General features: G+C 43.1%; 1 protein-coding gene and 1 pseudogene across 2 annotated transcripts in view; both read right to left on the bottom strand.

Annotated features, from left to right (window-relative positions):
- Nucleotides 1-27,303, bottom strand: part of zfpm2a (zinc finger protein, FOG family member 2a) — a 646,324-nt gene that overhangs the window by 20,807 nt on the left and 598,214 nt on the right. The gene's annotated exons all lie outside the window — the stretch shown is intronic.
- Nucleotides 22,261-22,374, bottom strand: LOC129696800 (U2 spliceosomal RNA; annotated as a pseudogene).

Genomic DNA, 27,303 nt, shown 5'->3' on the forward strand with positions numbered 1-27,303 from the left:
GAACATTTCTGGAATCTAAAATAAGGAGAATGATTGAAATCTGTGTTCATTTGATCTATGTCAGGAGAGTCAAGGTTTACTCTGAAGTTTGCATGCTAATAAAAATTTTAAAACAATCTTATTATTACTAATACATAATTCTTGCATGCCACAGTAAAAATGGGACAAGCTGTCGTACAGAATAGATATCCCAAGAATTCATTGAGGGTGAGGTATTTTGTTACTTCAATTGGAGATAATGCTTCTATTAATGCTTTTTTTATATTGACACCGGAGAACCTTTTAATCAATCAGATCCATACTAGCCCCATTCCGTTGCTTTAGAAATTATTGCCAGGTATTAGTCGATTCCTTTTGGAAACCCCTGATTGCAGGCACGGAACTCGCTATCAAAACATGGAGGGGACCAGGGGACACAATATTTTGGCGGCCACTCACACACACACGCGTGAGGCTTCGGAAGCTCAATCCAGCGCTAAATGCAGCTCAACTCTGCCCGTCTCGCCGGGTTAACTACAGCCCTGTCTGGACTGACGGGACACCGGCGCTGCTTCTCCGTGCTGGCCATATTTCCCGCAAGCCCAGGCAGGTTAACCTGGCGGGACAGGCTGAGTTGAGCTGGGTTTAGCGCTGCTTCTTTGCGCTGGCTGTGGGCACCGCTCCCAATCTCTCTGGCCACCCGTGGGGGGGGGGGGGGCACTCGGGAGGGGACGGGACAGCGCCGGAGACCCGGCCGGGATCGATCCTGGCTGCGGATGAGGCGCAGGTCTGTGCTGAGAGTGTTTTGGCACATCTCCCTCCTCCAATCACTGTGTTCTACCCTCAGTCCCACCCCCCCTCCTCCCTCCTCCAATGATCTCGCTGAATCATCATGTCCCGCCCCCATTGCCTGCTGACCGACGTCTCTCTCATCCAATCGGCGCCCTTGATCAGCAGTCCCACCCCCACTGTCTCGCGGAAAGCGGAGATATCACGGGTTTTAAAATCCAGATTACAAAAACTTGGGGGGGATGTCCCCCACCTCTCAAAACATGGGGGGGACGTGTCCCCTCTTCCCCCCCACCCGGGTTTTCCGCCCCTGCCTGATTGATTCTGAATCCACGATCTCTACAGATAGTCAGTTCCAAATGATTACCAGCCTCTGCGTGAAGAGGTTTCTCCTCAAATTCCTGCTATTAGCCAAACTTTTATCAGTAATTAGTAAATTATCCCCTTAGTGCAGGTAATCCGCAAAAAAGAGAATAAATGATAGGGTAGCTGGTAAATAAGGAGGGGAGCATGGAACTGAAGGGATTGCTGTATTGGGTGTGGATTTGACAGGCTTAATGGTATCTTTTATTATTGTTTTACGTAAGGAACAACCTCAGCTCCTCCAGCCTGACCCTTTTATTAAAATCCCTCATTCCTGCAGAATCTACTGTATTTTATATATACTTTTGATGACCTTCACTACCCTCCCAAAGTGTGAAGAACAGAATTGGATGCAACACCCTATTGTGGTATAACCAACATTCCCTTTGTTCATTTACTTCATTGCTTTAAGCTTTTTGTTGTCTACATCTCTATTTACAAGATCACGGATACTTTACTAACCACCTTGTCAAATGACCTGTCACTTTCATGGATTTAATCTGATGTACATATAGGTCTTTCCCATTACTTTATGCATTAGTCTTCATGTCTAGGTGGTCCTTGCTTGCCTCAGTGAGAATGAACACTCTTCTGAAGAAGTGAACTGTCAACCATAATTATCATTACAAATATTTATGGCACAACATTCCTCTACTAGATTTTCTGGATCTCCAGAACCAGACATAGTACACTATTACTTTTGAAATTGTGTAGATGAATTTGTAGCTCATGATCTATATTCTGGAAATGCTAGCGGCATGAACATTGATTTCTCCAATTTCCAGTAGCCCTTGCTGTCTCCTCCATTTCTCAGCTCTCCCTCAGCCCTCTGGCTCCTCCTCTTCCTTTCTCCTTTCTGCTTCCTGCCCCCCCCCCCCACATCAGTCTGAAGAAGGGTTTCGGCCCAAAACGTTCCCTATTTCCTTTGCTCCATAGATGCTGCTGCACCCGCTGAGTTTCTCCAGCACTTTTGTCGACCTTCTGCTGGAAACCAAGTTGTTCTCCAGGCAACAATGCAAGGGCATCGAGAAGATTTGACAGTAAATGCTGTCATGCTCAATGTCATAGATTGTATTTTCAAATGCCACCTCCATTTACACCAAATGCAACAACCTTATAGCGATTAATGTACCTTATTCTGATCAATCACAACGTCAGATTCATTCCAAACATCCATGCGCCAGGTAACCCTAATACAATTCAAAGCTGGTACAGTCTGGTTGCAGACAGCAGAGAAATAGTATTTGCCAAGTTATACAGAGAGAACACCCAGAGCTTTATGCCCCATGTCCTGTTAACAGTAGAAGCAAGGTTATTGTTCTGTTTCTCTCCTTGGAGGCAGAACATCTCCCAGATAACACCCCTGCCTTCAGTGGGAATGTTCTGCAGTCAGTACAAGAAGTCTCACAATAAGCAACCTGCTGGAGGAACTCATCAACATTGATGGAGGCAATGGGATAGTCAATGTATCAGGACTAATTATCAGGACAAATCCTCATGCATGATCCTGAACTAAAATGCTGACATTTCCTTTGCCTCCATGCTGCTGGAATCTTGATCCCAGTATCTGCAGCCACATGTGTCTCTATTTTACAAGCCCCTGGTTTATGCTGTACTTTATGTTGTAATTATAGCTTCACAATCAAACTTGGTCTTGTTATAGTAATGGTAAATATTACTTTCAATATAACATTGACAATTTGGGGATTTCTTAAAAATGAAAACCTAAATAAAACCAAAGAATGTAATATAAAGTTTTTGTGAAAATCCCTCAATTTGAACAAAGTACAAGATTGAAACTAACATATTACTATGAAATATGAACAAGCAATGGACATGAATATAAAATGGAAATTTACTGTGCTCCTGAACATGGCTGCAGTTTGCAAATTAGTTGTTCCATGTCTTTTTCACAACAAAAAGTGAAGTGAATGTATGCTTTAAGAAGGAGGATTTGCCAATACATGCATATTATAAGTTCAAATTGGCTATTGACGATTACCAGCACATAGATTTATCATCATGAGCAAACACATGAACCCATTGTCAATCAGCTCTTCTCCAGTGATTGCTATTGTTGTTGGTGAAACTCATTTGCTGGGTCCTCGCGCTGCCACAGAAAACCATTTAATCTGAATGTGTTCATCACTTGTGTTTTATGTGGCTTGCAAACTTCTACTTTAGTGAAAATGGGAAGATTGTTGAAATCCTTCTGCAAAGTACCTGATAAAAGAATGAAGGTCTTTTACATATCCTCAAAACAATACTGGAATTAAGGGGAAACAAAAGGCCAGCTGCTGGAGAAAAGCACTCACAAAACCACCCTGCTGCAGCACACTACAGATTATTCAACTATGATGTTCCGTCTTTCTGTTATATGTTAATTAAAAGCTTGTTTGTTCAGTAAAATTCTAGCTAGGAGTTTTATAAATCAACTTGAGATTCTGTGATACTGAAAAGACTTAGAAATCTTTCTATGGATTTTTTTTGTTGGAAGTCTGAAATGTTTGCTTTAAATGCTATCTCTCTCCCTCTCTCTCCCTCTCTCTCTCTCTATGTATATATATACACACACACACACACACACGTATATATATATATACACAAATTGCTCTCTATGCTTACATGCTGATGCTGCTGCTATGTGCTGCTCTTTTGGTGTTTGGAATATCATCTATGACACTAGGGCCCAATATGTTACGAGGAGGAGGAGCCATCTCAGAGAGATTACAACAATGCAGCATCTGAGAATTAAGTTAATAAGAGTAGAAAATATGACAAGAATCACAGAGAATGTCAGATGTTGCCATATGACAACACTTTAAAGTTGGAGGTGAATGTTGGCAACTGATTATGGGTGCAATCAAAGAGTGTTTCAGTACTGTGGGCTGGATACACAACAGAGCACAAGTGACAGAGTGGAACATGTAGCAGGAAGGAAATTGGAGACTTGGGTGTTTTAAGGGATTGGAAACCAAATGAATAAAGTGTGTTCCAGAGATGAGAGAGCAACTGTATTATAGAATGGAGTTAACAAGTGGAGTGTAAGAAGTGGAAATAGTATTACTAGTATCTGTCTGTCTATATAATGTATGTCTGTCTATCTATATAATGTATTTCTGTCTATCTATATATCGATCTATATTGCATATACAGTATGTTCCCATAGTGCTGCTGCAAGTAAGGATTTATTTTCCTTTTGTCGGTACATTTAACACTCTTGACTCTCTTGAATACATCAGAAAAGGATGTGTCTTAAACCACCATAACCAGAGATGGGTTCATTGCAGGTCATCGGCCAGCGAGGGGTAGAAATTAAGAGGGACAGGTCAAAGGGGCTAAATTACATGACAGGAGTCAAAGAGAAAAGGACGGGCAGGATATGCGTTAAGAATGTAGAGTTTATTATAGGACACTGTTGGAGGTTGGGTTCTTAGTGCCTTGCAATACAGAAATAACACAATGTTACTGGATGAGGGAGTAAAATGCTTGACATGACAATTCCGTTCCATGGCACCAAGGAGGCCTTGCAAAAACGGAAATAACTGGAAACAAGGACAAAGGCTTTCTCATGTCTCGCACTCTGAAGATAATAGAAATAAATGACTTCAGATGCTGGTTAACAAAGACCAAGCAAGTAGCAAGCAGACACAAGTGAAGTGGGATATTTGATAGGCAATGGTTGGACAATGGCCAGAGATGAAAAGACAGAAGGTGTGAGAAGAAAGGATTGTGAATTGTGAAGCTAGAGGAAGGAATGTCGGTGGAAGGGAATAAATAGGTGCGACTCCAGGTGGGGGGGGGGGCACGTCGGAAGGCTGGGGAAATGGGGTTATATGGAGGTAGAATGGAGAGGAGTGGGGTAATGTAGTTCCCTATAATTGGAGAATTCAATGTAAGTGGAATAGGAGGTGTTGTTCCTCCATTTTGCATGCGCCAACAATTTGGCAGTGGAGGAGGCCCAGGACAAAAAGATCCGTATGGGAATTGGAAGCTGAGTTAAAATGGATAGCAATTGGGAGATCCTGCAGGTATAAGTGGACCAAGTGTAATTATTCAGCAATACGGTCTTCCTGAAGCCATATCGGGAACACCTGATGCAGTAGGTGATGCTGTACTATATATAGGACTTTGGTTAGGTCGCATTTGGAATATTGCATGGTTTGGTTGTCCCATTACAGGAAATATTTGGTGGCTTTGGAGAGGGTGCAGAGGTGGTTTAGAAGAATGCTGCCTGGATTAGAGGTTTTCAGCTACAGGGAGAGGTTGGTTACACTTGGCATGGATACGATAGGCCAAATAGCCATTTTCATTGATGTATGTTTCAATGATATCCAGCTCAATCATTCCAAACACTTCATTTTTCTCTACTGAAGAGATGACTACAGTTAGATGTAAAAGTCAAGTCGGGTTCCAGCTCAAATGTACATAACAACAGTGTCCGTGCTTACAAATTACAATATATATTTTTAATAATACTTGGCAATTATTTTGTTTATTGATGCTAGGGAAATGCTTGAACAAAAAAAGATTTAGTCTACAAACATTTCACAATGACATGAAATATAAAATTCCATTTTAGGAACGTTTTTTTTCCCTGAAAGAAAGCTAAGGCAGTCGATTGAGATGTGAATTAAATCTGGGAATGTCCCCAAATGTGGGGAGAGATACAGCTCCTGATAAAAGATAACCATAAAATAACTTCCATAAGTTGGAACAATACAGAAGCTAGATCCAGCTAATATATTTTATGTCCTTGGACATTTACGTTTTGTTTTCTTTACCATATTTCAAATTCCAATCTCACATTTAGAGTATTGGACAAATATTTTTCATTACCTACAAAAAAAGGTTACAAGTAACTGAGCCCAAAGCGATTTAATATGCATCTTTTGGGTGCCCTCGTGACTCATTTGGAGATCATCCCCCTTTGTAAGAAACATAGAAGCATAGAAATTGGATGCAGGAGTAGACCATTTGGCCCTTCAAGCCAGGACCACAATTCAATATGATCATGGCTGATCATATAAAATCAGTACCCCGTTCCTGCTTTTTCCCCATATCCCTGTATTCCTTTAGCCCTAAGAGCTATATCCAACTCTCTCTTGAAAACATCCAGCGAATTGGCCTCCACTGCCTTCTGTGGCAGAGAATTCCACTGATTCACAACTCTCTGGGTGAATAAGTTTTTCCTCATCTCAGTCCTAAATGGCCGACCCCTTAAGCAAAATGTTTCTCCACATAGCTAATCATGAACATAGTATGGAATCTACGAGATCAAATTAGAACTGCCAGCATTTAGCTATAGATATTAAAATAACTTCCTTGCATGTCTTGTGTGTGATGGTAGTGGCAGATTCAGGAGCACAAATCCATTGCTGGGGTTTATTTACAGTGATGGAACCCAGTTCTGTGTGGATTCACCAGATTTGGCACAGGATTTCAGAACCATAAATGGAGCAAAACAAAATAGTAGAAAGAACTTCAAGAATTTAAATTATGTTACTTTAATGTTTTGAATAAGTGGATTTTATGTTTCTACAAACTATACTTCATATTTTTTTAAATTACACTAATTGGTTCTATTTGAATGTATCTGAATGCCAGGGATATTTAAAAAATGTTGAAATCAATTTAACAGTTTTAGAGCTGACAAAACCCCACCCCTCCAGCTGTCAAATGCACTTTCGAGGCTGACTTCTTCATTGCACTGCCTGAGGCCCAGTCACAGTTGGATTCAGAGCTGCAGAAGGCCAACAAGATAAGCCCTCTGCACAAGGCTCAAGTAAGTACAGGCATGGACAGAGAGAAGGACAACACAATCTGTCGAAGGGAATGCTTGAATGATGTAGCAGGCAAGAACCTCAGAATTACTATGTAAATTCAAGGGCGTTTTATCTCTGGGTTCAGCTTTCTCTACCGAGTTTTGCAAAAACGCAAAGTAAGTTTCAACTTCTCCACCACTAGATGGAACTAAATATACATCAGAACACGTTTCATGCCAACTCTCACATTTACAACAATTCTGCTCTGTGCCACAGAAGTTTTTTTACAAGCTATGATCATATCTGTCTGTTTGTAAATGGAAAGTTAACATATTTAGTAGAGGCGTGACTAAATCAAGAAGTGAATCTTAAAGACTGAAGGGTCTTTGAGAATATTTTGCTTGTAAAAATGTATCATTTGTTTGACAAGCTCTCTGGCCATGAAAGGTTTGTGCTGATGGAGACAAGAAAACATTACTGGTGAAAGATTAATTACTCTGGTCAGAGTATTATAGGCAGTTACCGTACAAAAATACTCTCTTATTGTGACATTTTTCTTCTTCTTAGTCAGTCGTTCAGTCAAGAATGATTTAGTTCTGCTCTAATAAGTGGCTTGGCTGGCGGCTGTTAAGGCTAAAATGAGACTCACAGACTTGGACAGGGCTGGACCAGGAGATGTTTCACAGAGTGGGAAGGTGTTGTTTGGGAGATGGTGTGCTCCTGCTCTTTTTACTTGAAAATAATTGAAATGCTCAGTGTGTTCCCAGATGCTCCATCTCCACGTTAAGTACCACAGCCAAGGATTGCCATAGGTCTTGGAAGGTGGTACAGTTTAGTTTAGTTCTACTGCGTGGAAACAGGCACTTCGGCCCACCAAGTCCGTGCTGGCCAGCGATCCCCGCGCCCTTACACTATCCTACACACACTAGGGACAATTTACAATAATACCAAGCCAATTAACCTACAAACCTGTATGTCTTTGGAGTGTGGGAGGAAACCGGGGATCCTGGAGAAAACCCATGCAGACAAGCATCCGTAGTCAGGATGGGACCCGGGGGGTCGGGCACTGTAAGGCAGCAACTCTACTGCTGCACCTTTTGGTAACCTTGAGAAAATCGTCAAATAAGTTTATTTGTACCTTGCACATTTCTTGCTATAACAGAGCCGTGGGCCACATATGTACTGTATTTTATGAGTTTGGTCTTTGGCATGTGGATGATATGGCATTACCCTTCGACATTGCCTGATATAATTACTGCCACAACAGTGTGTAGATGTGTAAGTTGTGCACGTCCCCCAAAGTGTTCTTGGATTAAAAATGTCATCACACCTCAAAAAGTGAAAAGATCTATAGACAATTGAAGGCCAAACTCTAATAAAATAACCTCGACCTTAAGAACCAATGACCAGTGGAAGAAATGCAGAAGATCTAACAGAAAGGTGATAACCAAAACATGCATAGATTCTTTAGCACTGTCATGGCAATGAATGGCCCTGTCATCCTCGGACGAACTGTGATGAAACCCCAAAACAGAGTAGACAATAAGAAGAACAACCAAGTACAGAACATTTCAGTGCTGGCTGAAAGATCCACTTTAAAGACTTGCTCAAACTATGTTTTATCCTTGACACAAATGTCCTTGACTTTATCCCACTGCACATTACCCAGTCCAGGCTCATGACAATCCCAGGCTAATACGTTGAAAAGGACACATGAAAAACAATAAGGCCTCCAGAGCAGATGGTATCTCTGTGGAAATCCTAAAACCTGGCAGAAAGGATCATCTCACATGCAGTTACAACCTTATCTTCTTTATGCGGGAAGCGCAGAGCATGGTAGGTGACCACCGGGACACTGTCATTGTGACCAGAGATAAATATTGTTCATGTCAATTTTACAGTCGAGAATCCCTACTGTCAGCCTGAGGGAATGTCAAAGGCATCACCAGGATCTTCCAATACTCACCAAGATGTAGTCTTTACTAAGAACAATTCAAGGAACATCATCAATCACTATACATGGCCTTTTTCAAACTCATTTGAGAGGGATTGTGAATAAATGTTCTGAAGTTAGTTCACACGATGATATGCAACTCAATGCTAACTAATAGGTCTACGACAAGCTTGAGTAAAGTTGTGATTCCAACTCTCAATTTTCCTCACTGCGATATTCCACCTTCCGTCCAAAAAGGTTACAGGTTTTATTCTTCAGACCAGCTTTTCCACAGATACCTACATGCTGAATATCATCACTAATGCTCTCCTTCACTGTGAGGTGGCTTGTGAGAAATGGACATTGATCCTTGTGGACTTTTACTACCATTCTTTTATAGGTATGAAGTGGTTAAACTGATCAAGGTTGCTCAAGATTCCAGAGTCTGCAGTCTCTTGTGCCTCCATACACAATTGTACTGGTTTGCAGCTAGTCCATGGTCATTAAAGAGCTATTTGCCATTCAAAAAAATGCTATAAGCCAGAAAATGAAGTGAATCAAACATTCTTGTGCAATGGCACACAACATTAACTCAATGCTTGATTATTCAGTAAAACACCATGTGCCACTAGATCTCTTCACTCTTCCTCTACTACCACTCCTCTCTGATGCAATCCCCCTAGATTCAGCAGAGATAGAAGCAGCCTGGCTGATCAATGCTTCGACAGTCGGGACAGTCTTGATAGCCAACCTCCGAAGGCTTAATCGCATGAGAACCCTTGACAGCATCATGTACTCCCCTGCAGGGGAGCATCATGTACTCTAGTGCAGGCCTGATCAGTCCACTGAGACAGGGAGCCACATATGCAATTCATACTCACGTGAGATTCACAACCGACGAGAGAGGTAAGTATTTAAATCAGCACATTCAGCCTTCATGACGCCTCCCTCCATCATCTCTCAAGAGTTAGGACTGAGCTGATGCAGACATTTGGGGTGTCAGTGCGTCAGTTCTGAATGCCTGACTAGGACAGAGACAAAGGAGACTGCAGATGCTGGAATCAAGTGCATAAAACAATCTGCTGGAGGTATTCAGCAGGACAGTAAGCCATCTGTAGAGCAAAACTGATAAGGACAATTTCAGGTCGAGGCCCATCGTCTGGGCTAAATGGTTGAAGGGGAGATCATCACTATAAAGAGGGGTGGTGGTGGGGAGCAAGAGCTGCCGATAATGTATCCAGATCAGGAGGCATGGATTGGTGGATGGTGTCACCTGACAATCCAACCCACCACACCTGGATCCACCTATCGTGTCCCAGCTCCTGCTCTCCCCACCCTGTACTGGTTATATCCTCTCTGCTCGTTCAAACCAGAGGAAGGGTGCCGACCCAAAATATTGATTGTCCATTTCCTTCCACAGATACTGACTGACTGACTAGCTGAGTTCCTCCAGCAGATTGGGATATGAGGATTGTATTAAATGGGGCATTCTCAGTTTGAAATTCTTTGCTGAGGGACTGTACTCTATCACTAGATGCCACATTTGTTGTGGCATGATGATGATGATTATTTTCCATGACAATTCAACATAAAGCAGGCCTGTGAAATAACATGGAACAGTACAACACAAGGACAGGCTCTCTCTTCAGCCCACAATGTGTGTGCCAAACATGATGCCAAGACCAACTCATATCTGCCCGCACTTCATCCATACCCCTTCATTCCCTGCATATCCATATATTTATCTCAAAGTCTACAAAGTGCCACTATTGTATCTGTCTCAACCACCACGCCAGGCACCTCAACAACAGTACAGTGCAACCTAAAAACATCTCAGAACTACCTGGTTCCATCTGCCTTTTCTTTTTGTCTGCCTCCATCCACCATCCACCCGTCTGTGACCCAACTCCACCCCTCTGACTGTCCTACCTGGCTCGATCTGCCCATCATTCTTCACCCCACATCAGCCTGTCAAAGTATTTTTGTAGTACCTATGACTTTGAATACCTTAAATACTTAATGGATAATGAAGACCAGAAATAAATGAATTGCCTTTGTCGGATTAAGCTAGGCCTTTGAACCGGGTGTGTGAAGTGTATAGACTTGACTAAATGACCTTCCTCTCCTCCTTTGGACCCATAAAAACTTTAGCACACAATGTCATGAGTTTCAACTCACATCTGTTTTATGGAATCCAGTTGATGTCCTTGGTTCCAGATCATTTGTTGAGTCAAGTTTTGAAGAGAACAGAGACTGGCCAGGATTCTGGGCACTGTAATTTTGATGGTTTTTGGCTTTAGCTATTCCTCCATTGAGTTTACAGTAGTTCCCCATTTGAGATGAACTCAAGATGTCTGCTTTTATGCCAACAACAGGTCAGCTATCTTTGTAAATTCAAGTCACTTTGTTTGCAGTCCTTTAGATATTGAAGAGCATTGGTTTAAGTATTTTGTGGCAATATATTGCCAAAGAATGTGGACTAGATGACACCATTGTCTGTGAATGTGTAGCTGCCACAGCTCAGTGCTTTTTGTAGCCAGTGTCATTTTCAAGTAGAGAATGACCATTGTGAACAATAATGTAATCTGCCCCATCCAGACCACAGATAGACACAAAATGCTTGAGTAACTCAGCGGGACACATCTTTGGATTGAAGAAATGGGTGACGTTTCGGATCGAGACTCTTCCTCAGACCAGACCGGACACAATTTTGGGGATTACCTAGACACTGTCCACAATGGTCAGCTTGAGTCTCAGGTTGCATGTTATTTTAACACGCCAAGTTGTTGTCCTTGGCCTTTCCATTGCTAGGGAGAGGCCAAATACAAACTGGAAGAACAACATCTCATTATACGCTTGGATAGATGACAACCTAATAGTATGAATATTGAATCTTCCTATTCCAGATAACTCACACCTTAAATATTCTTCTCACATATCAACTCTCCAATCCATCTAGTTTTCTTATTTTATTGTAATAACCAGGATGTTGGGTTATACCAAACATTGACACAAAATGTTGGTATCTCAGAGGGTCAGGCAGCATTCCTGTACAAAATGGATAGATGACGTTTTGGATTAAGAGTTTAAGAAGGAACTGCAGATGGTGGAAAATCAAAGGTAGACAAAAATGCTGGAGAAACTCAGCGGGTGAGGCAGCATCTATGGAGCGAAGGAAATAGGCAACGTTTCGGGTCGAAACCCTTCTTCAGACTTTTTTTGGATTACGCCTCTTCTTCTGACTGTTTGAGGTGGAAGAACCCATTGGAAATCCTGTCAGGCTTCAGGGAAATGGAGTGGGTGGGGGTTGGGGAGGTGAGGGAGAGAATGTATGTTGGGGGGTGGGGGGGAAGGGGGAAGGAAGCTTTTTGTAAATATTACCTAAATTTGGAGAATCCAATGTTAATACTGTCGGGTTGTAAGCTACACTAGTGGAATATGAGGTGATGTTTTGCCAGTTTGCGTGAAGCCATGCTCTGGTAACGGAGAAGGCCCAGGACAGAAAGGCTAGAATGGGAATGGGAAGGCGAGTTAAAGTGGTTGGCAACTGGGAGATCCAGTAGGTCTTGGGAGACCTGGTGTTGTTGTGTTTACCTAAGCAGCCTACGCTTGGTCTCACCAATATCCAGGAGCCTATATCTGGTGTTCCCCATGTGAGCTCCTGCACATCAACGTGACCAAGCATAGACTCAGCGACCACTTTGTCAAACACTTGGGCTCACAAGGGCTCCTATCTCTAGCCTCTGTCCAACAATCTGCCTATCACTAGAGGTCATCTTTTGCTGGCTGTGATTTACTAGTCACCTTTCTGGTTCTATTCCTGCTCCCCCTGAAATCAGTGAAGCAGGCTCCTGACCCGAAACATCACCTATACTTTTTCCTTCAGAGATGCTGAGTTGCTTCAACATTTTTGTCTATCTTTAGTTTTCTTCGTTTTGTATAGGTTCCCCATTCCAAACCTCCACTGGGATCTACCTAGCCATCTTTCCGTCCCCATTTAGTTCAATCTATCACATTCTGTCCCAACCCCACCCCACCCCTCCACCAGTTTTCAGCTGCCAATTATCCTATCCTCTTCTGATTTCATCTGCCAGCTACTAGTTTCTGTATCCTCTCATCCCTGTACTGCCACTTACAGTGTTTCCTCTTCCCTCTCAGTGCAGTGCAATGTCTCAAACTGAAATTTAGTTCAGTTTAGTTTAGTTTAGAGATACATCATGGAAACAGGCCCTTCGGCCCACCGAGTCTGTGCTGACCAGTGATCCCCACACATTAACTATATTACACGTGCTAGGGACAATTTATATTTATAGAAATCTACAAACCAAAGATCTCAGAGAAAACCCACGCAGTCACTGTGAGAATGTAAAAACTCCATACAAACAGCACCTGTAGTCAGGATCGAACCCGGGCCCTGGTGCTGGAAGTGTTGTAACACTACCGCTGTGCCACCGTATCACCTAAATTGAAATGCTGCTGACTAAATTGATTGAGTTTTTCTTTTAAGAAGTAACATGAATTGACAAGAGTGTTGAGATGGACATTGTGTACATAGACTTTAGCCAGGCCTTTCATAATGTTGCCATGGTAGGCTGGTCCAGGAGGTTTGATCATATAGGATCTAGGGTGATCTAACCAATTGGATATAAAATTGTCGGTGGAATGTGTCAGAGGGTGGTAATGGATGCAGAATGGTGGTCGTGGCATTTTTCAGATTAGATGTCTGTGAGCAGTGTTAGGCTACAGGCAATGGTGCTGGGTCCATTGTTGTTTGTCATCTATATTAACGATTTGGTGTTAAAGTTGTGAACATAGTACATTTGTAGATTACACCAAAGCATGTGGTATAGTAGATGATGAAGAGGGCTTTCTGGGATACAATAGAATCTAGATAAACTAGAAATGGGCCACAGAATGGCAAATAGAATTTGGAATTTAAAAGCAGGGCAGAAGATATACAGTAAATGGATGCACCCTGAAAAGTGTTGTACAACATGGCATTGAAGGCTGCAGGATAATGTTATAGAGATATATAAAATTATGGCAGAGAATTCCAGAGATTCACCACTCTCTGTGTGAAATCATTTTTTTACAGAGAGTGGTGAATCTCTGGAATTCTCTGCCACAGAAAGTAGTTGAGGCCAGTTCATTGGCTATATTTAAGAGGGAGTTAGATGTGACAGCCAGGAGCCCCAAGTCTGCCGACCTGAAGGACCTGGAGGTAGAGGGGTAAGGAGGTCTGTGATATAGGGGGGAGCAAGCCTGTTTAAGAGGGAGTTAGATGTGGCCCTTGTGGCTAAAGGGATCAGGGGGTATGGAGAGAAGGCAGGTACAGGATACTGAGTTGGATGATCAGCCATGATCATATTGAATGGCGGTGCAGGCTCGAAGGGCCGAATGGCCTACTCCTGCACCTATTTTTCTTTGTTTAGGGCTTTATAGACACATGGGAGAACCTTAAAATCAATTCTGAACCGCACTTGCAGCCAGTGGAGAGAGGCCAGAATGGGGGTAATATGGTCCCTCTTCTGGGTACCTGTCAGGAGCCTGGCGGTGGCGTTCTGGACCAGTTGCAGGCAGGACAGGGATGACTGACTGATCCCGGAATACAGGGAGTTGCAGTAGTCCAGGCCAGAGGATATAAAAGCGTGGGTGATTTTCTCCAGAACTTTGAATGAGAGGAACAGTTTCATTTTGGAAATGGTACGTAGCTGGAAGACACTGGCTTTTACTACTGAATTAACTTGCTTGTCAAACTTAAAGGCACCATCAAATATCACAGCAAGGTTTTTGACATGAGGTTTGACAAGGGTGGAGAAGTTGCCAAGACTGTTGGTAATCACTTTGATGGAGTCAGGGGGACCAAATAGGATGACTTCAGACTTGTTCTCATTCAGCTGTAGGAGATTCTGTGCCATTCAACGTTTTATGTCATCAAGGCAGTTCATGAGATTGATTAAATTTGACTGGATGTTTGGTTCCAGGGGTAGATAAAGCTGTGTGTCATCAGCATAACAGTGGAATGAGATGTCGTGTTTTTGTATGATTTGACCGAGGGGAAGCATGGACATAGAGAAAAGGATGGAACCTTGTGGGACCCCACAGGAGAGGCTCGCTGGGGAAGAGGAAACATTGCCTATGTTGACAGAGAAGCTTCTATTTTTGAGGTAGGATGTGAACCAGTTCAATGCAGCGCCATCTACACCAACCCCGAACTGGATGACGGTCAATTAAGATATTGTGATCCACTGTATCGAACACCGCCCTGAGGTCAAGAAGAACCAGGATGGCAGAGTCATCGGAGTGGACATAAAGGAACAGGGCATTGAACACTTCCAACAAGGCAGACTCTGTGCTATGGTAAACCATAAAGCCTGGCTGGAATCTTAGGGAATGGGATTAAAGTACAGGGAATGGGTTTCAGTGGTAGAGGAAAGATTTAGAAGTGACCAAGTGGATATATTTGTCACACAGAGGGTAGTATGTGGAATGACCCACCAGAGGAAGCTGGTAGAAGCGTGTACAATTACAAAGTTTAAAATACATTTAGAGAGGTGCATAAATAGCAATGATATAGAATGTTATGAGTCAAATGCGGGCAAATGGAACTAGCACAGGTAGAACCCCTGGTTAGCATAGACAGGTTGGGCTGAAAGGCCTGTTTCCGTGCTGTGCTATGGATCTATGAATCCGAGTCTGAAAAGGCAGAGAAGCCCTAAACAGATCTCCCCCCCCCCCCCCCCCCCCCCCCCCCCCCCCCCCCCCCCCCCCACACGATTTTCAGTGAAAAGTCTACAAATTCTAAGCTTTTGACCTTTTTTGTTTAAGTACCTGCAAGGTTTTGGATGCTTCTGTATGTACTGGTGATTTTGATAACACCGTTCTAATCTAATTTTAAAATTGCATTAAATTAAATATCTTTCCAATTATTTGCAATAGTAATCTAGCATTTTTCTTATATAGCTTTGAATACATTTCTGAAGCCATCTCTTCTGAAGTCCATTTGGTTCCCTGTTCCAGCAATTTCTTTGCACATGAAAATGTGATGGGAAAAAAATTATTAATGTATATCACATTTCCTTAAGGCTCTGATCTCGATTTAGCTTGGTCTGCTCTATCAGAGATGATTTCCGGTAAGGAAGGTTTGTGAAACACCCCAGGGTAGTGGCACATAAGCCAACAGTGTGATGTTCAAAAGGGAAAATATGTGGTCTGAATCACAAATTGAAGTTTTCATGTAACCTATTAATGACCTTATGGGCATCACTTCCTGAACCTAATATACTCCTTTAATTAAATAATAATGCATTTGCTATTAATTTGAATATACTTTGGTGTGGTATCTGTACTGCCTGATATTAACCGTAACAGTAACTGCTCTGCAGAAAACTAGAATCTACATTTACATTCAAATAAAATGAATGATTAAAGTTGGACAATAGTGAAAATAGTGGCTAGTGAATTGTGTGATAGGAATTTATGAAAAACAAATGGTCAGCTATTATAAGCATGTTGCATCTTCTGGAATTACTGAAGCTTTTTGAATTGGTTACCACATTAGAACAGCATTGAGAAATCCTAGCTTATCTGTAGTTCCTTACCGCACAGAATCAACCTCGGCCATGCCCAGAACATGTCAGCATTGCTGAGAAACAGAACAGCTTGATATTTAGATAAACGAGAATTATTAAAGAGGCAGATGCGTGCATGATTTTTATATCAAAAGGAATATGTCCACTATTCAGATGCCTTCTTCCGAAAGGGGCACTGGTACTGTTTTGTTGCATTAGACATTACTCGGAGTACTCTGTGGGAGGATTCAGGGGTTGGCTTATATACACCTGGACACCTGGATATAGAGAGCAGTGACATGTTTTTCTTCTGTCTGGCAGGAGGAACTAATCCCGTTTAGGGCAGCAAGGTGACAATAGACCTATTGATAATGGATGAAAATATAGCCAATGTTTTCATGCTGATCTCTCTAATGTCTAGAGGCATACACCTACTGTTCTGATACATTTCTTCTGAAGCTCCATGTTGTAAAATTCCTATTTCTTCTCTGATACAACCCTCAATTTAACTATCCTTTTGTCGCTAAATAGATGTGCAGACGCATAGCTATAATTCTGATAGATAAATAGTTGCTCTGGAGCCTAACATAATTTAAGCATGCACGTAGAGAGATTCAAATGAGCAATTTTGATTATTTCATCTCCCTAATTATGGCCAAACCAATGATTTGATGTAGTTAATGCAAGCCTTTAATTCCTTCTCCTCTAAATGTTTTGCGATTGCTCTGTGGTTATTCATAGTTATAACATGGTTCAGGTACACATACAGCTGTATAACTCCTACAAAGCACATGATGTAAGTGTACCCATCTCACTCTATGTTTAAAGCATCCTGAATGAGAAACAAGGTTGTCATCTTTGAAGACAATACTTTTTCCAAAAATGTTTAACTTTGGAAGAAATTGAGATATTGCAGCATCAGGAAACTGGATAGTTAGGTGTTCAGATTTCATGACATTTTGATTCAGCATTCCTGGCAGAGAGCTTTGCTCACAGCCCTGGAGGGCAACTGATTCAGATCTTTAAATATATTCAGGATATTGATAATGCATAGGAGAGTAGATAAGGTCAGGTATTGAGGAGGAATTAAGAGCAATCAATTTAAATTGGAAAAAAAAGGAAGAGATGACATATGCATACATTTTTCATGGAAGATTACTAATTTATTGGACAGCGATCCATGAGTTCTTGTGAGGACTGATTCCTTTCAGCCTCTCGAGAAAACATTAGGCACTTTATGTAAAATTACATGCAACAGTAGATATTTGGTTGCGCCATAACAGACAAGATGTGGAGGTTTTGGAGAGAGTGCAGAAGAGGGTTACTGGAATACTGCCTGGTTTAGAGGGTTTCAGCTACAGGGAGAGGTTGGATAGACTTGGATTGTTTATTTTCTGAAACGTCGCAGGTTGGGGGAGACTTAATAGAAGTATATAAAATGATGTGAGGCATAGATGGGAAAGAGAGTCAGAACCTTTTTCCCAGGTTGAAATGTCCAACGTTAGAGGACATTGCCATGAGATGAGAGGGAGAAAATGTAATGAGATTTGCGGGGGAAGTATTTTACACAGAAGGTTGTGGGCCCCTGACATGCATTGCCAGGTGAGGTGGTGGAGGCAGATATGATAGTGGCGGTTATGAAGCTTTTTCATGGGCAGATGGATTTGCAGGGAATGGAGGGAAATGGATCACTTGCACACAGATGAGATCACACGGTTCAGCTAGGCATCCTGTTCGGCATAAACATTGTGGGCCAAAGGGCCCATTCCTGGGCTGTACTGTTCTATGTTCTAAGGATGTTGCGATTGTGGTCTCGTGGGTTCACCTGATAAACGTGATCAAGTTTGGCGAGGAATATCGAACAGAGATTCTCTCAATTCTATTACAACGCTAGGAAAGTGGAAATGGAGATGCAGAGATGAGTCCAATAAAAATGGGGTGAGCAAAATGGTCCCGATGGCCATTAAATCATCATAAGAACATAACGTAATCTATGCCTTCAATGTTAAATCACATCATTTAACCCACAGGAAGATGGAAGCAAACTAGATTATAATTTATCCTGAGAGAACATCTCTCAATCACCAGAAGCCTTAAGGGGCTGTCCCACTTGGGCCACCTAATCCGCGAGTTCTGGTGAGTTTGCCCTCGACTCATACTCGCAGCATGGTCAACACGAGCTCATAGGAGGTCTTTGTAACTCTCGTTCATGCTCGAGAGTGGTCCCCGTTTACTCGAGGCCTCAGCTAGGTCGCGGCGTATTTTTCAACATGTTGAAAAATGCCCACGAGTAAAAAAAGGTCGCCGTGGAAAAAACCTATACTATTTTTACTCGTAGGTTTACTCGTAGTAGGTCGGAATGTTAGTCATAGGTAATCGAGGATAGTCGTAGATAGTCATCACTCTTCATCATAATCGAAGGGAGATCGAAGGGAGGTCGAAGGAGATCATCTTCACAATCCAGTATTTGGTGTCCAATTTTCCCCAAAGTTAGTCGAAGCTAGTCGTAGCTAGTCGAAGCTAGTCGAAGCTAGTCTTCAACATAGTCGAAGGAGGTCTTCAACATGACATTTTTTCAAACTCTCCTAAACTCTTCTCAACTCGCCAATTAGGTCGCCCAAGTGGGACAGCCCCTTAAAGTGTTATACAAAATACTCATAAAAATGAAATAAGACCAACCACACAAAGTTCAATGTTAATATGCAGGAATGCAAAGATTCTTGCACACCTGCCAAAGTACATCACATACTTTGTGTGAGGGCTTGCTGTTATAAAATTATCTTATGCACAAAGCTCTGGAAGCTACCTAATGGGTATATGGGGCTTACATCTCCAACTTTGCAGATGACATAAAGCACGGTGGCAGTGTGAGCTGCGCGGAGGATGCTATGAGGCTGCAGTTTGACTTGGATATGTTGGCTGGGTGGGCAGATGCATGGCAGATGCAGTATAATAGTAAGATTAAACGAGAACTTACCAGTTTGAAGTTTGATCTGTATTTTATGAGGAGTTACGATGAGGGATTACGTGAAGAAGAACCCGTCCAGCACGCATGCGCGACATACTTCAAAGCAGCGGTGTGGAATCACAGACAGACACAGTAATTGAAATAAATATAGTAAAGAAAAGGAGAGCTTAGATACCAGTTTGATCTCTATTATTGAGGGTGGGAGCGGAGGGCACGTAATCCCTCATCGTAACTCCTCATAAAATACAGATCAAACTTCAAACTGGTAAATTCTCGTTTAATCTTACTATTTTACTTCGGAGTCACGTGAATGACTACGTGAAGATTTTAAAGCTCTGTGATTTCAAACCGTGTAACAGTTCATACTTCACTCGCTGCCGAAGTCATTCGAGGGAGGAAGTATGTTATCGTAATCAACCATGAATCTGTTTGTAAAACAATAATGGTGTTATTAACAATAACAAGACCAAAATGCTCCCCCGGGCTTAAATTATATATTTTTTGCAGATTCTGATACTTTATCTGCAAACGATACAGGTTCTGCCAGCGGCTTGTTATAAAAGTTTGGAACGTATATTCCCTTGACCACCCCGCTGTAGCCAGGATGTGGTCCATAGGCTCGTCCATCCTCTTAGTCACTGATGTGGATGCTGCCCTGGTGGAGTAAGATTTATACACTTTAGTATGTACTCCAGCAACTCCCAGTACCTGCTTGAGCCACTTGAGATAGTTTGGCTCATCACCCGACCATAAGGTTTCTTGTGGCTGACCAATAAGGCTTTTTCTCTCCCTCGAGGATTACTTATTGTGTCGATGTCGTTCAATAAGTGGGTCATGACACATAACCGTGGTTCAGGTGGGTATGCCTGGAATTCCATGACTATACCTGATGTTCCTGGTCTGCTCTGTTTGACCAGCCCCTGAATGGTGAATGTAACACGGTCTAGTAGACCATATTGTCTAATCGTAGTAGATGGAGGAACTGGACTATTTGTGCTGAGACAAGTGCCATCAGCATGACCGTCTTCAGGGTTAGCTGTTCCAGGGTGAGGGACCTGGCTGGTGACCATCCCCTAAGGTACGTCAGGTCCACACTGGCATCCCAGATTTGAGTGTACCTAGGTCTGGGGGATTAGAGTTGAATATGCCTCTCCTGAATTCGATCACCAGCAGGTGGTACCCTATGGCCTGTTGTCCTGGTGCCTGAGTTAAGTTGGCTGACAGAGCACTTCTGGCTGTGTTGATGGCGCAGTAGCTGAGTCCTTCATTGTGGTGAAGAACTGCCAGGAACTCCAGTACAGGTTTTGTTGTAGTTGAATATGTAGTTCCTGTATTTGAATAGTATCTTCCCACTTATTGATGTTCGCCAAGTATGTTCCCTAGTGGATATGCGATGGGATGCTATCATCGTGTCGGTAGTGCTATTTGACAATCCAGGCCCAGCAGTGGTCTTCCCAATTCTGCAACCCAGGCCCAGTAATGGTCTTTTCAAATCTGCAACCCAGTAGTTTAATTTATCGTGGCATGGGTGGCTTATGCCTGAAACTGGGTGAGTTGATAGGTCTGGGCTATGTGGAAATCATTAGGGTTTTGATGACCATGTCAAGGACCACTGGGAACCATGACTGTGGGTAGTACCTGATGATGAGGTAGGAAAAAAATGGGGGAGAACATAGAGATTAGATCCCCCCCTAGTTCAGCGGGAATGTATTCATTGCCACTGCCTCAAAGTTTGGTTTCATGCGACATACATCGGTACGTGGTGATTCAATTGAAATACAGGGAAATCGATATCTGGTGTTCCATATTGCTTTGTAATTTCAGCAAATACTTCGGTTTAATATGTCTGTTTACAGTATTTAGCTCACCTGGTAGGTAAGTTTGCTGATGGTCGAATATGTTTGACGACATACGGTTACCAATTGTTAAATAAATTGTCACATGATATCGATTTATTCTGCCCAAGTGGTTGGTGTATGCCACCACTGTGATGTTGTTAATTTATAAACGAACATGCAAAATGGTGCACAACTGAATAATATGCTTTTACCAATAGAACGTACTCAATATTTCCGACTAGGTTTTACGCCCAGTGTCTATAGTGATGATGACTCCAGATTAGTCCATTTGCCACCTGTTCTGGGTATGGGTATTTAGTTTGAACATTAGCACCTTAGCTCTAATGGAAAGGTTCAAGTTAAGTAGCTGGTAATACTGCTACTAACTCCCAATTACTCTAGCCACTTGTTGAATGGTTGGTTGATTGATACCATTAATTGTTACAGGTTGTGTCATATGCTGACTCTCCTTATGGCAATGTTACAGATGAGTGGGTAGAGTTCATTGAATACCAGATAGTCAATAGTTGTGGATGGTGTCAACATAGATCTATCTGGATTGTATGACAGGCTCAGGCTAAATAAGTTATAGTAGCTAATGTTGTTGATTAGCTATTCCCATGGATTTGTCTGTCGTTAATATCATAGAGACATGCCATGACGATATGTTCCTTAATAGTGTCAGGGCTGGTTTGAATATCTGGGAACAGTTTTGGCTCATATTAGCCATTGTCAATAATTTATACTGCCATAGTTACCCCATCCAGGTAAATTGGTATCTCCAAAATTTTATGAATGGGTACTGAATAGTATGCATCTTTTAAGTTGATGTCTACCATAAAGTATCCTAGGAAATCCATGGTTAGCAGTTACAATTTTCCATATGTGTGTAACCTGGTGGAAATACTCAAGTGGTAAAGTCAATGATGGTGCGACATTCACCATCTTGGGTTTGTTGGTACCAAAGGTTCATATAGGCTTCTTTATGACCCCTAGTATATCTTCTCCAGTTAGCTAGTCCCTCATGTTCTTTTTTAGTGGGAGTGTAGACCCCTTGGGGTGCATGCTGAACTGGTAATATATGGTCCCTAGATAAGGGACGTATCAGATATTAAACTGATAAGAACAGATGCTACACTTGATCTTAGCCAAAAGGTCGAGAAGTGATGGGTTTCTTAATTCAATTTTTATCCTTGAATACTTTTGGTATATAACTACCAAGTGTGATAGCTCTTCATGTTTCCAACCCAGGTGTGATTCCAATTTAGGGGAGGCGTGATGAAATCCAACGCCTCATGACTACCTGTCTTGGAGAGGTTTTTTTTTTGAAAAGAACAGGTAGTAAGCTGGCCGTCAGTTGAGACTGAAAAGCCATCTCGCTAGTAGTGGAGCCACATAGCGGCCGCACCCAGCAGCTCTTCCTGATCCTGTACCTCAAGCATACTCCCGATGTTGTTCAGCCAGTGACCCCTCTTCATGACCAGCCCAGCCCTGGTCGCCATCGATCCCTCGATAAGGGAGATGGCCAGTGCTGTAGTGCACAGGAGCGGGAGTGTTGTGCTCCCTTGGCGAGCTTGCCCCTGCTCCTGAGGCAAGTCTCGCTGGAGTTTTTGGCTCCATGACCTTACTCTAGGCTTGGAGAACAGACACTTACTTGCTCTCATTTGAAGTGCCGATTCCATCTTCCGTGTCTGTCTCCAGCCCGAGGTTTGGTTGCTGGCTTTGCTGCTAGAGGCTGCCTGCCGTTTTCGGGCGGCATTTCTGCGGTTCTCGGGCGGCGAGTCTCCTTGTCGGGAGTATGCAGGGGTTACCGGCCGGTTTTTTAGTTCCCTCCAGTCCGCTGCTGTTGGTCAGACAGCTGTTAGCGGACTGGGCATCGGCTCAGTACCCTGACTGTGGACCGCAGCGTGTGCCGCCTCTCCCCCCTCCACTGACGGAACATTCCTTCCCTGGAGTCGAACGGGGGCCGCTTCCCTCTGTTCTGCTTTGCTGTCTCCAGTTCCCCTGGAGCAACAAAGTGGAGCAAAGTTTGTAAACTCGAACCTGTGGGTAAGTACTTACCTAACGGTCCATTTCTTCAGGCTTGTAGCGGGAGCGCCCGTACTCCCGCTCGTTGCTGTTGCATCTGCGTGAACGCTCATGTCGCGCATGCGTGCTGGACGCGTTCTTCTTCACGTAGTCACTCACGTGACTCCGAAGTAAAACGTGGATAAATGTGAGGTTATCCACTTTGATGGCAAGAACAGGGAGACAGAATATTATCTGAATGGTGTCAGATTAGGAGAAGGGAAGGTGCAATGAGACCTGGGTGTGCTTATACATCAGTCACTGAAAGTAAGCATGCAGGTACAGTAGGCGGAGAAGAAAGCTAATGGCATGTTGGCCTTCATTTTGAGAGGGTTTGAGTTTAGGAGTAAGGAGGCCTTACAGCGGTTGTACATGACCCTAGTAAGAGGGGTATTGTGATATTGTGTGCAGTTTGGTCTCCTAATTTGAGGAAGGACATTCTTGCTATTGAGGGAGTGCAGCATAGCTTCACCAGGTTAATTCCCGGGGTGGCGGGACTGACACATGATGAAAGAATGGGTCGAATGGGCTTGTATTCACTGGAATTTAGAAGGATGAGAGGGATTCTTATAGAAACACATACAATTCTTAAGGGGTTGGGCAGGCTAAATGCAGGAAAAATGTTCCCGAAGTTGGGGGTCCAGAACCACGGGCCACACTATAAGAATAAGAGGTCGGCCATTTAGGATTGAGATGAGGAAAAACCTTTTCACACAGAGAGTTGTGAATCTGTGGAATTCTCTGCCACAGAAGGCAGTGGAGGCCAATTCACTGAATGTTTACAAGATATAGTTAGATTTAGCTGTTAGGGCTAACAGAATCAAGGGATATGGAGAAAAAGCTGGAACGGACACTGACTTTGGATGATCAGCCACGATCACTTCATAGTAAAAGGATTTGAGTATAGGAGCAGGGAGGTTCTACTGCAGTTGTACAGGGTCTTGGTGAGACCACACCTGGAGTATTGCGTACAGTTTTGGTCTCCAAATCTGAGGAAGGACATTATTGCCATAGAGGGTGCAGAGAAGGTTCACCAGACTGATTCCTGGGATGTCAGGACTGCCTTATGAAGAAAGACTGGATAGACTTGGTTTATACTCGCTAGAATTTAGGAGATTGAGGGGGGATCTTATAGAAACTTACAAAATTCTTAAGGGGTTGGACAGGCTAGATGCAGGAAGATTGTTCCCGATGTTGGGGAAGTCCAGGACAAGGGGTCACAGCTTAAGGATAAGGGGGAAATCCTTTAAGACCGAGATGAGAAAAACATTTTTCACACAGAGAGTGGTGAATCTCTGGAACTCTCTGTCACAGAAGGTAGTTGAGGCCAGTTCATTGGCTATATTTAAGAGGGAGTTAGATGTGGCCCTTGTGGCTAAAGGGATCAGGAGGTATGGAGAGAAGGCAGGTACGGGATACTGAGTTGGATGATCAGCCATGATCATATTGAATGGCGGTGCAGGCTCGAAGGGCTGAATGGCCTCCTCCTGCACCTATTTTCTATGTATCTATGTATCACATTGAATGGCAGTGCTGGCTCGAAGGGCCGAATGGCCTTCTCCTGCATCTATTTTCTAGGTTTCTATGTTTCTTTCCCCCACTTCTTCTTCTAATGTAGTGGGTCATAGCTATGAGTGGGGCCTGCATATTGTAGTTGGAATGTTTGGCCATCGGTGAAAGTGATATTGAGGTGTTACAGCCCTGGCAGAACATTGTGACAGGATGCAATTGTCTACTAAGGAGATCAAGTGGTCTAGAGGTCATGTTGTGGGGTTCATAGACTACAGTTCAGCCTTCAACACGATAGTCCCCACCAGACTGGCCGGGAAGCTACTGGAATTAGGGCTCAACACCCCCCTGTGTGCCTGGGTCCTGGACTTTCTCACCGCCAGGCCCCAGGTAGTCAAGATGGGAGGGAATACATCGGAGTCCCTCACCCTGAGCACAGGATCGCCCCAGGGTTGCGTCCTCAGCCCCCTATTGTACTCCCTGTACACACATGACTGTGTGGCTAGGTTCAGCTCTAATTCAATAATTAAGTTTGCTGATGACACTGTGGTGGTGGGCCTGATCTCAGACAACGATGAGAAGGCCTACCGGGAGGAGGTGGCTGATCTAGCACTCTGGTGCTAGGACAACAGCCTCCTCTTGAACATCAAAAAAACGAAGGAGCTGATCATGGACTTTAGGAGGGCACATCATCCGAGGACGTACACACCATTGAGGATAAATGGGGATACTGTGGATAGGGTGAACTGTTTTAAATATCTGGGAGTCCACATCTCTGAGGATATGACATGGTCATCACACGCCGCAGCACTCGTGAATAAGGCAAGGCAGCGCCTTTACCACCTCAGGCAATTGAGGAAATTCAGAGTGTCTCCGAGGATCCTCCAGTGCTTCTACGCAGCGGCTGTGGAAAGCATCTTGTCCGGAAATATTACAATCTGGTTTGGGAATTGCTCTGCCAAGGACAAGAAGGCTCTGCAGAGAGTAGTGCGTTTGGCCGAACGCACTATGGGAACTTCACTCGCCCCCCTGCAGGAACTATACATCAGGAGGTGCAACTCCAGGGCCAATAAAATCATGGGAGACCCCTTTCACCCCTGCAACGGACTGTTCCAGCTGCTACGGTCAGGCAAACGCCTCCGTTGCCATGCTGTGAGAACAGAGAGGTTGAGAAGGAGTTTCTTCCCAGAGGCCATAAGGACTGTAAACCCCTATCTCACCAGGGACTAACTCTACTGAACCACTCTACTGCTTTTTAAAAAATTGCTGGGTTTTGTTTCCCTTTTTCCTTCCGCCAACAATATGTAAAAGAATATGTGATTCTGTTCCATTCTGTTTGTAGTTTGTCTGGTTGTGTGTTTGGTTTTTGCACAAAGTCCGCGAGCTTTACTACTATTCATTTCACTGAACATCTCGTATGTGTATGTGACAAATAAACTTGACTTGACTGTACGTTAAGGTGATAATCTGGTTGGAGTGTGCTTGTGGGAAGCCTGAGAGAATTCCTCATTAACCAGATGGAAAAGCTGGTGGTGAAAGGTCACAGCAAAGAACAATTAGGGCCTGTCTTTGGAAGCATTGCATGTTGATAATAAGAGTCGTATTACAGTTGACAAACCATAAAAGTAGAACACGAGGAACCCAAGTGTGGAGTTAGGGATGGGAGGAGAGAGAGAGAGAGAGAGAGAGATTGGACCATCTGAATATAAGATTTGACTGAGTGACTGGGAGGAGCAGTGCTCTTCCTGGTGGTCAACAAACTGCATTGTTAAAAACAATTCCAGTCAGCCAAACAATCATAGAAAGGTTAAAAACACAAGGGCAGGTTATTCAGTGCAACATGTGTTCACCAGAGTTCTAACAGATCAACTCTCCAGTTTCACTGGCCTCCTTCTCCACAGCTTAAGACATTTTTCGCAACCATATTTTTTTGGAATTCCCTCATGAAGACCACATTGGAACCTGCCTCTACCATATATCCAGGCATTGCATTCCAGATATCACATTCTGCCGAAAGGGGACAGCCTCCCACTACCTCACTTCATTTTTCACACTTTTATTAAATTTCTCCAAAGAAAACCATCAGCCTGTTGAAAGTTTCCTGTAACGGTTGTCCTTTATTCTCATAAACATTCTTGTAAAACTTTTCTGGATCCTCTCTAATGCTTCAGATTCTTCCCATGAGTGGCGACCAAACTGAAAAAATGCCATTGCTTTGTAAAGTTCCATCCACAAACAATTAGGGCCAGGTTATTGGAAACTGTCAACGTGTTGAAGAACATCCAAAGAGTCACAGATATAAGAAGAAAGGAAAATAAATGTATCAAGGTAGGATGAATACGTTTGTTGGGTCAACAGCCAGCAATGGACCTACCCACACAGTTCTGGTTATGGATCTTAGGCAAAAAGACGATGAGGCTTGGGTACTACATGGCTGGAAGCTGTGAAGGGAAGATTTCCTGAGGAAATTAGGTCTGTGACGGTATTTATAATTACAGTATGAGCCAGATAGCATAAAAGT

This window comes from Leucoraja erinacea, chromosome 4 (genome assembly GCF_028641065.1).
Source record: "Leucoraja erinacea ecotype New England chromosome 4, Leri_hhj_1, whole genome shotgun sequence".
Classification (NCBI taxonomy): domain Eukaryota; kingdom Metazoa; phylum Chordata; class Chondrichthyes; order Rajiformes; family Rajidae; genus Leucoraja; species Leucoraja erinaceus.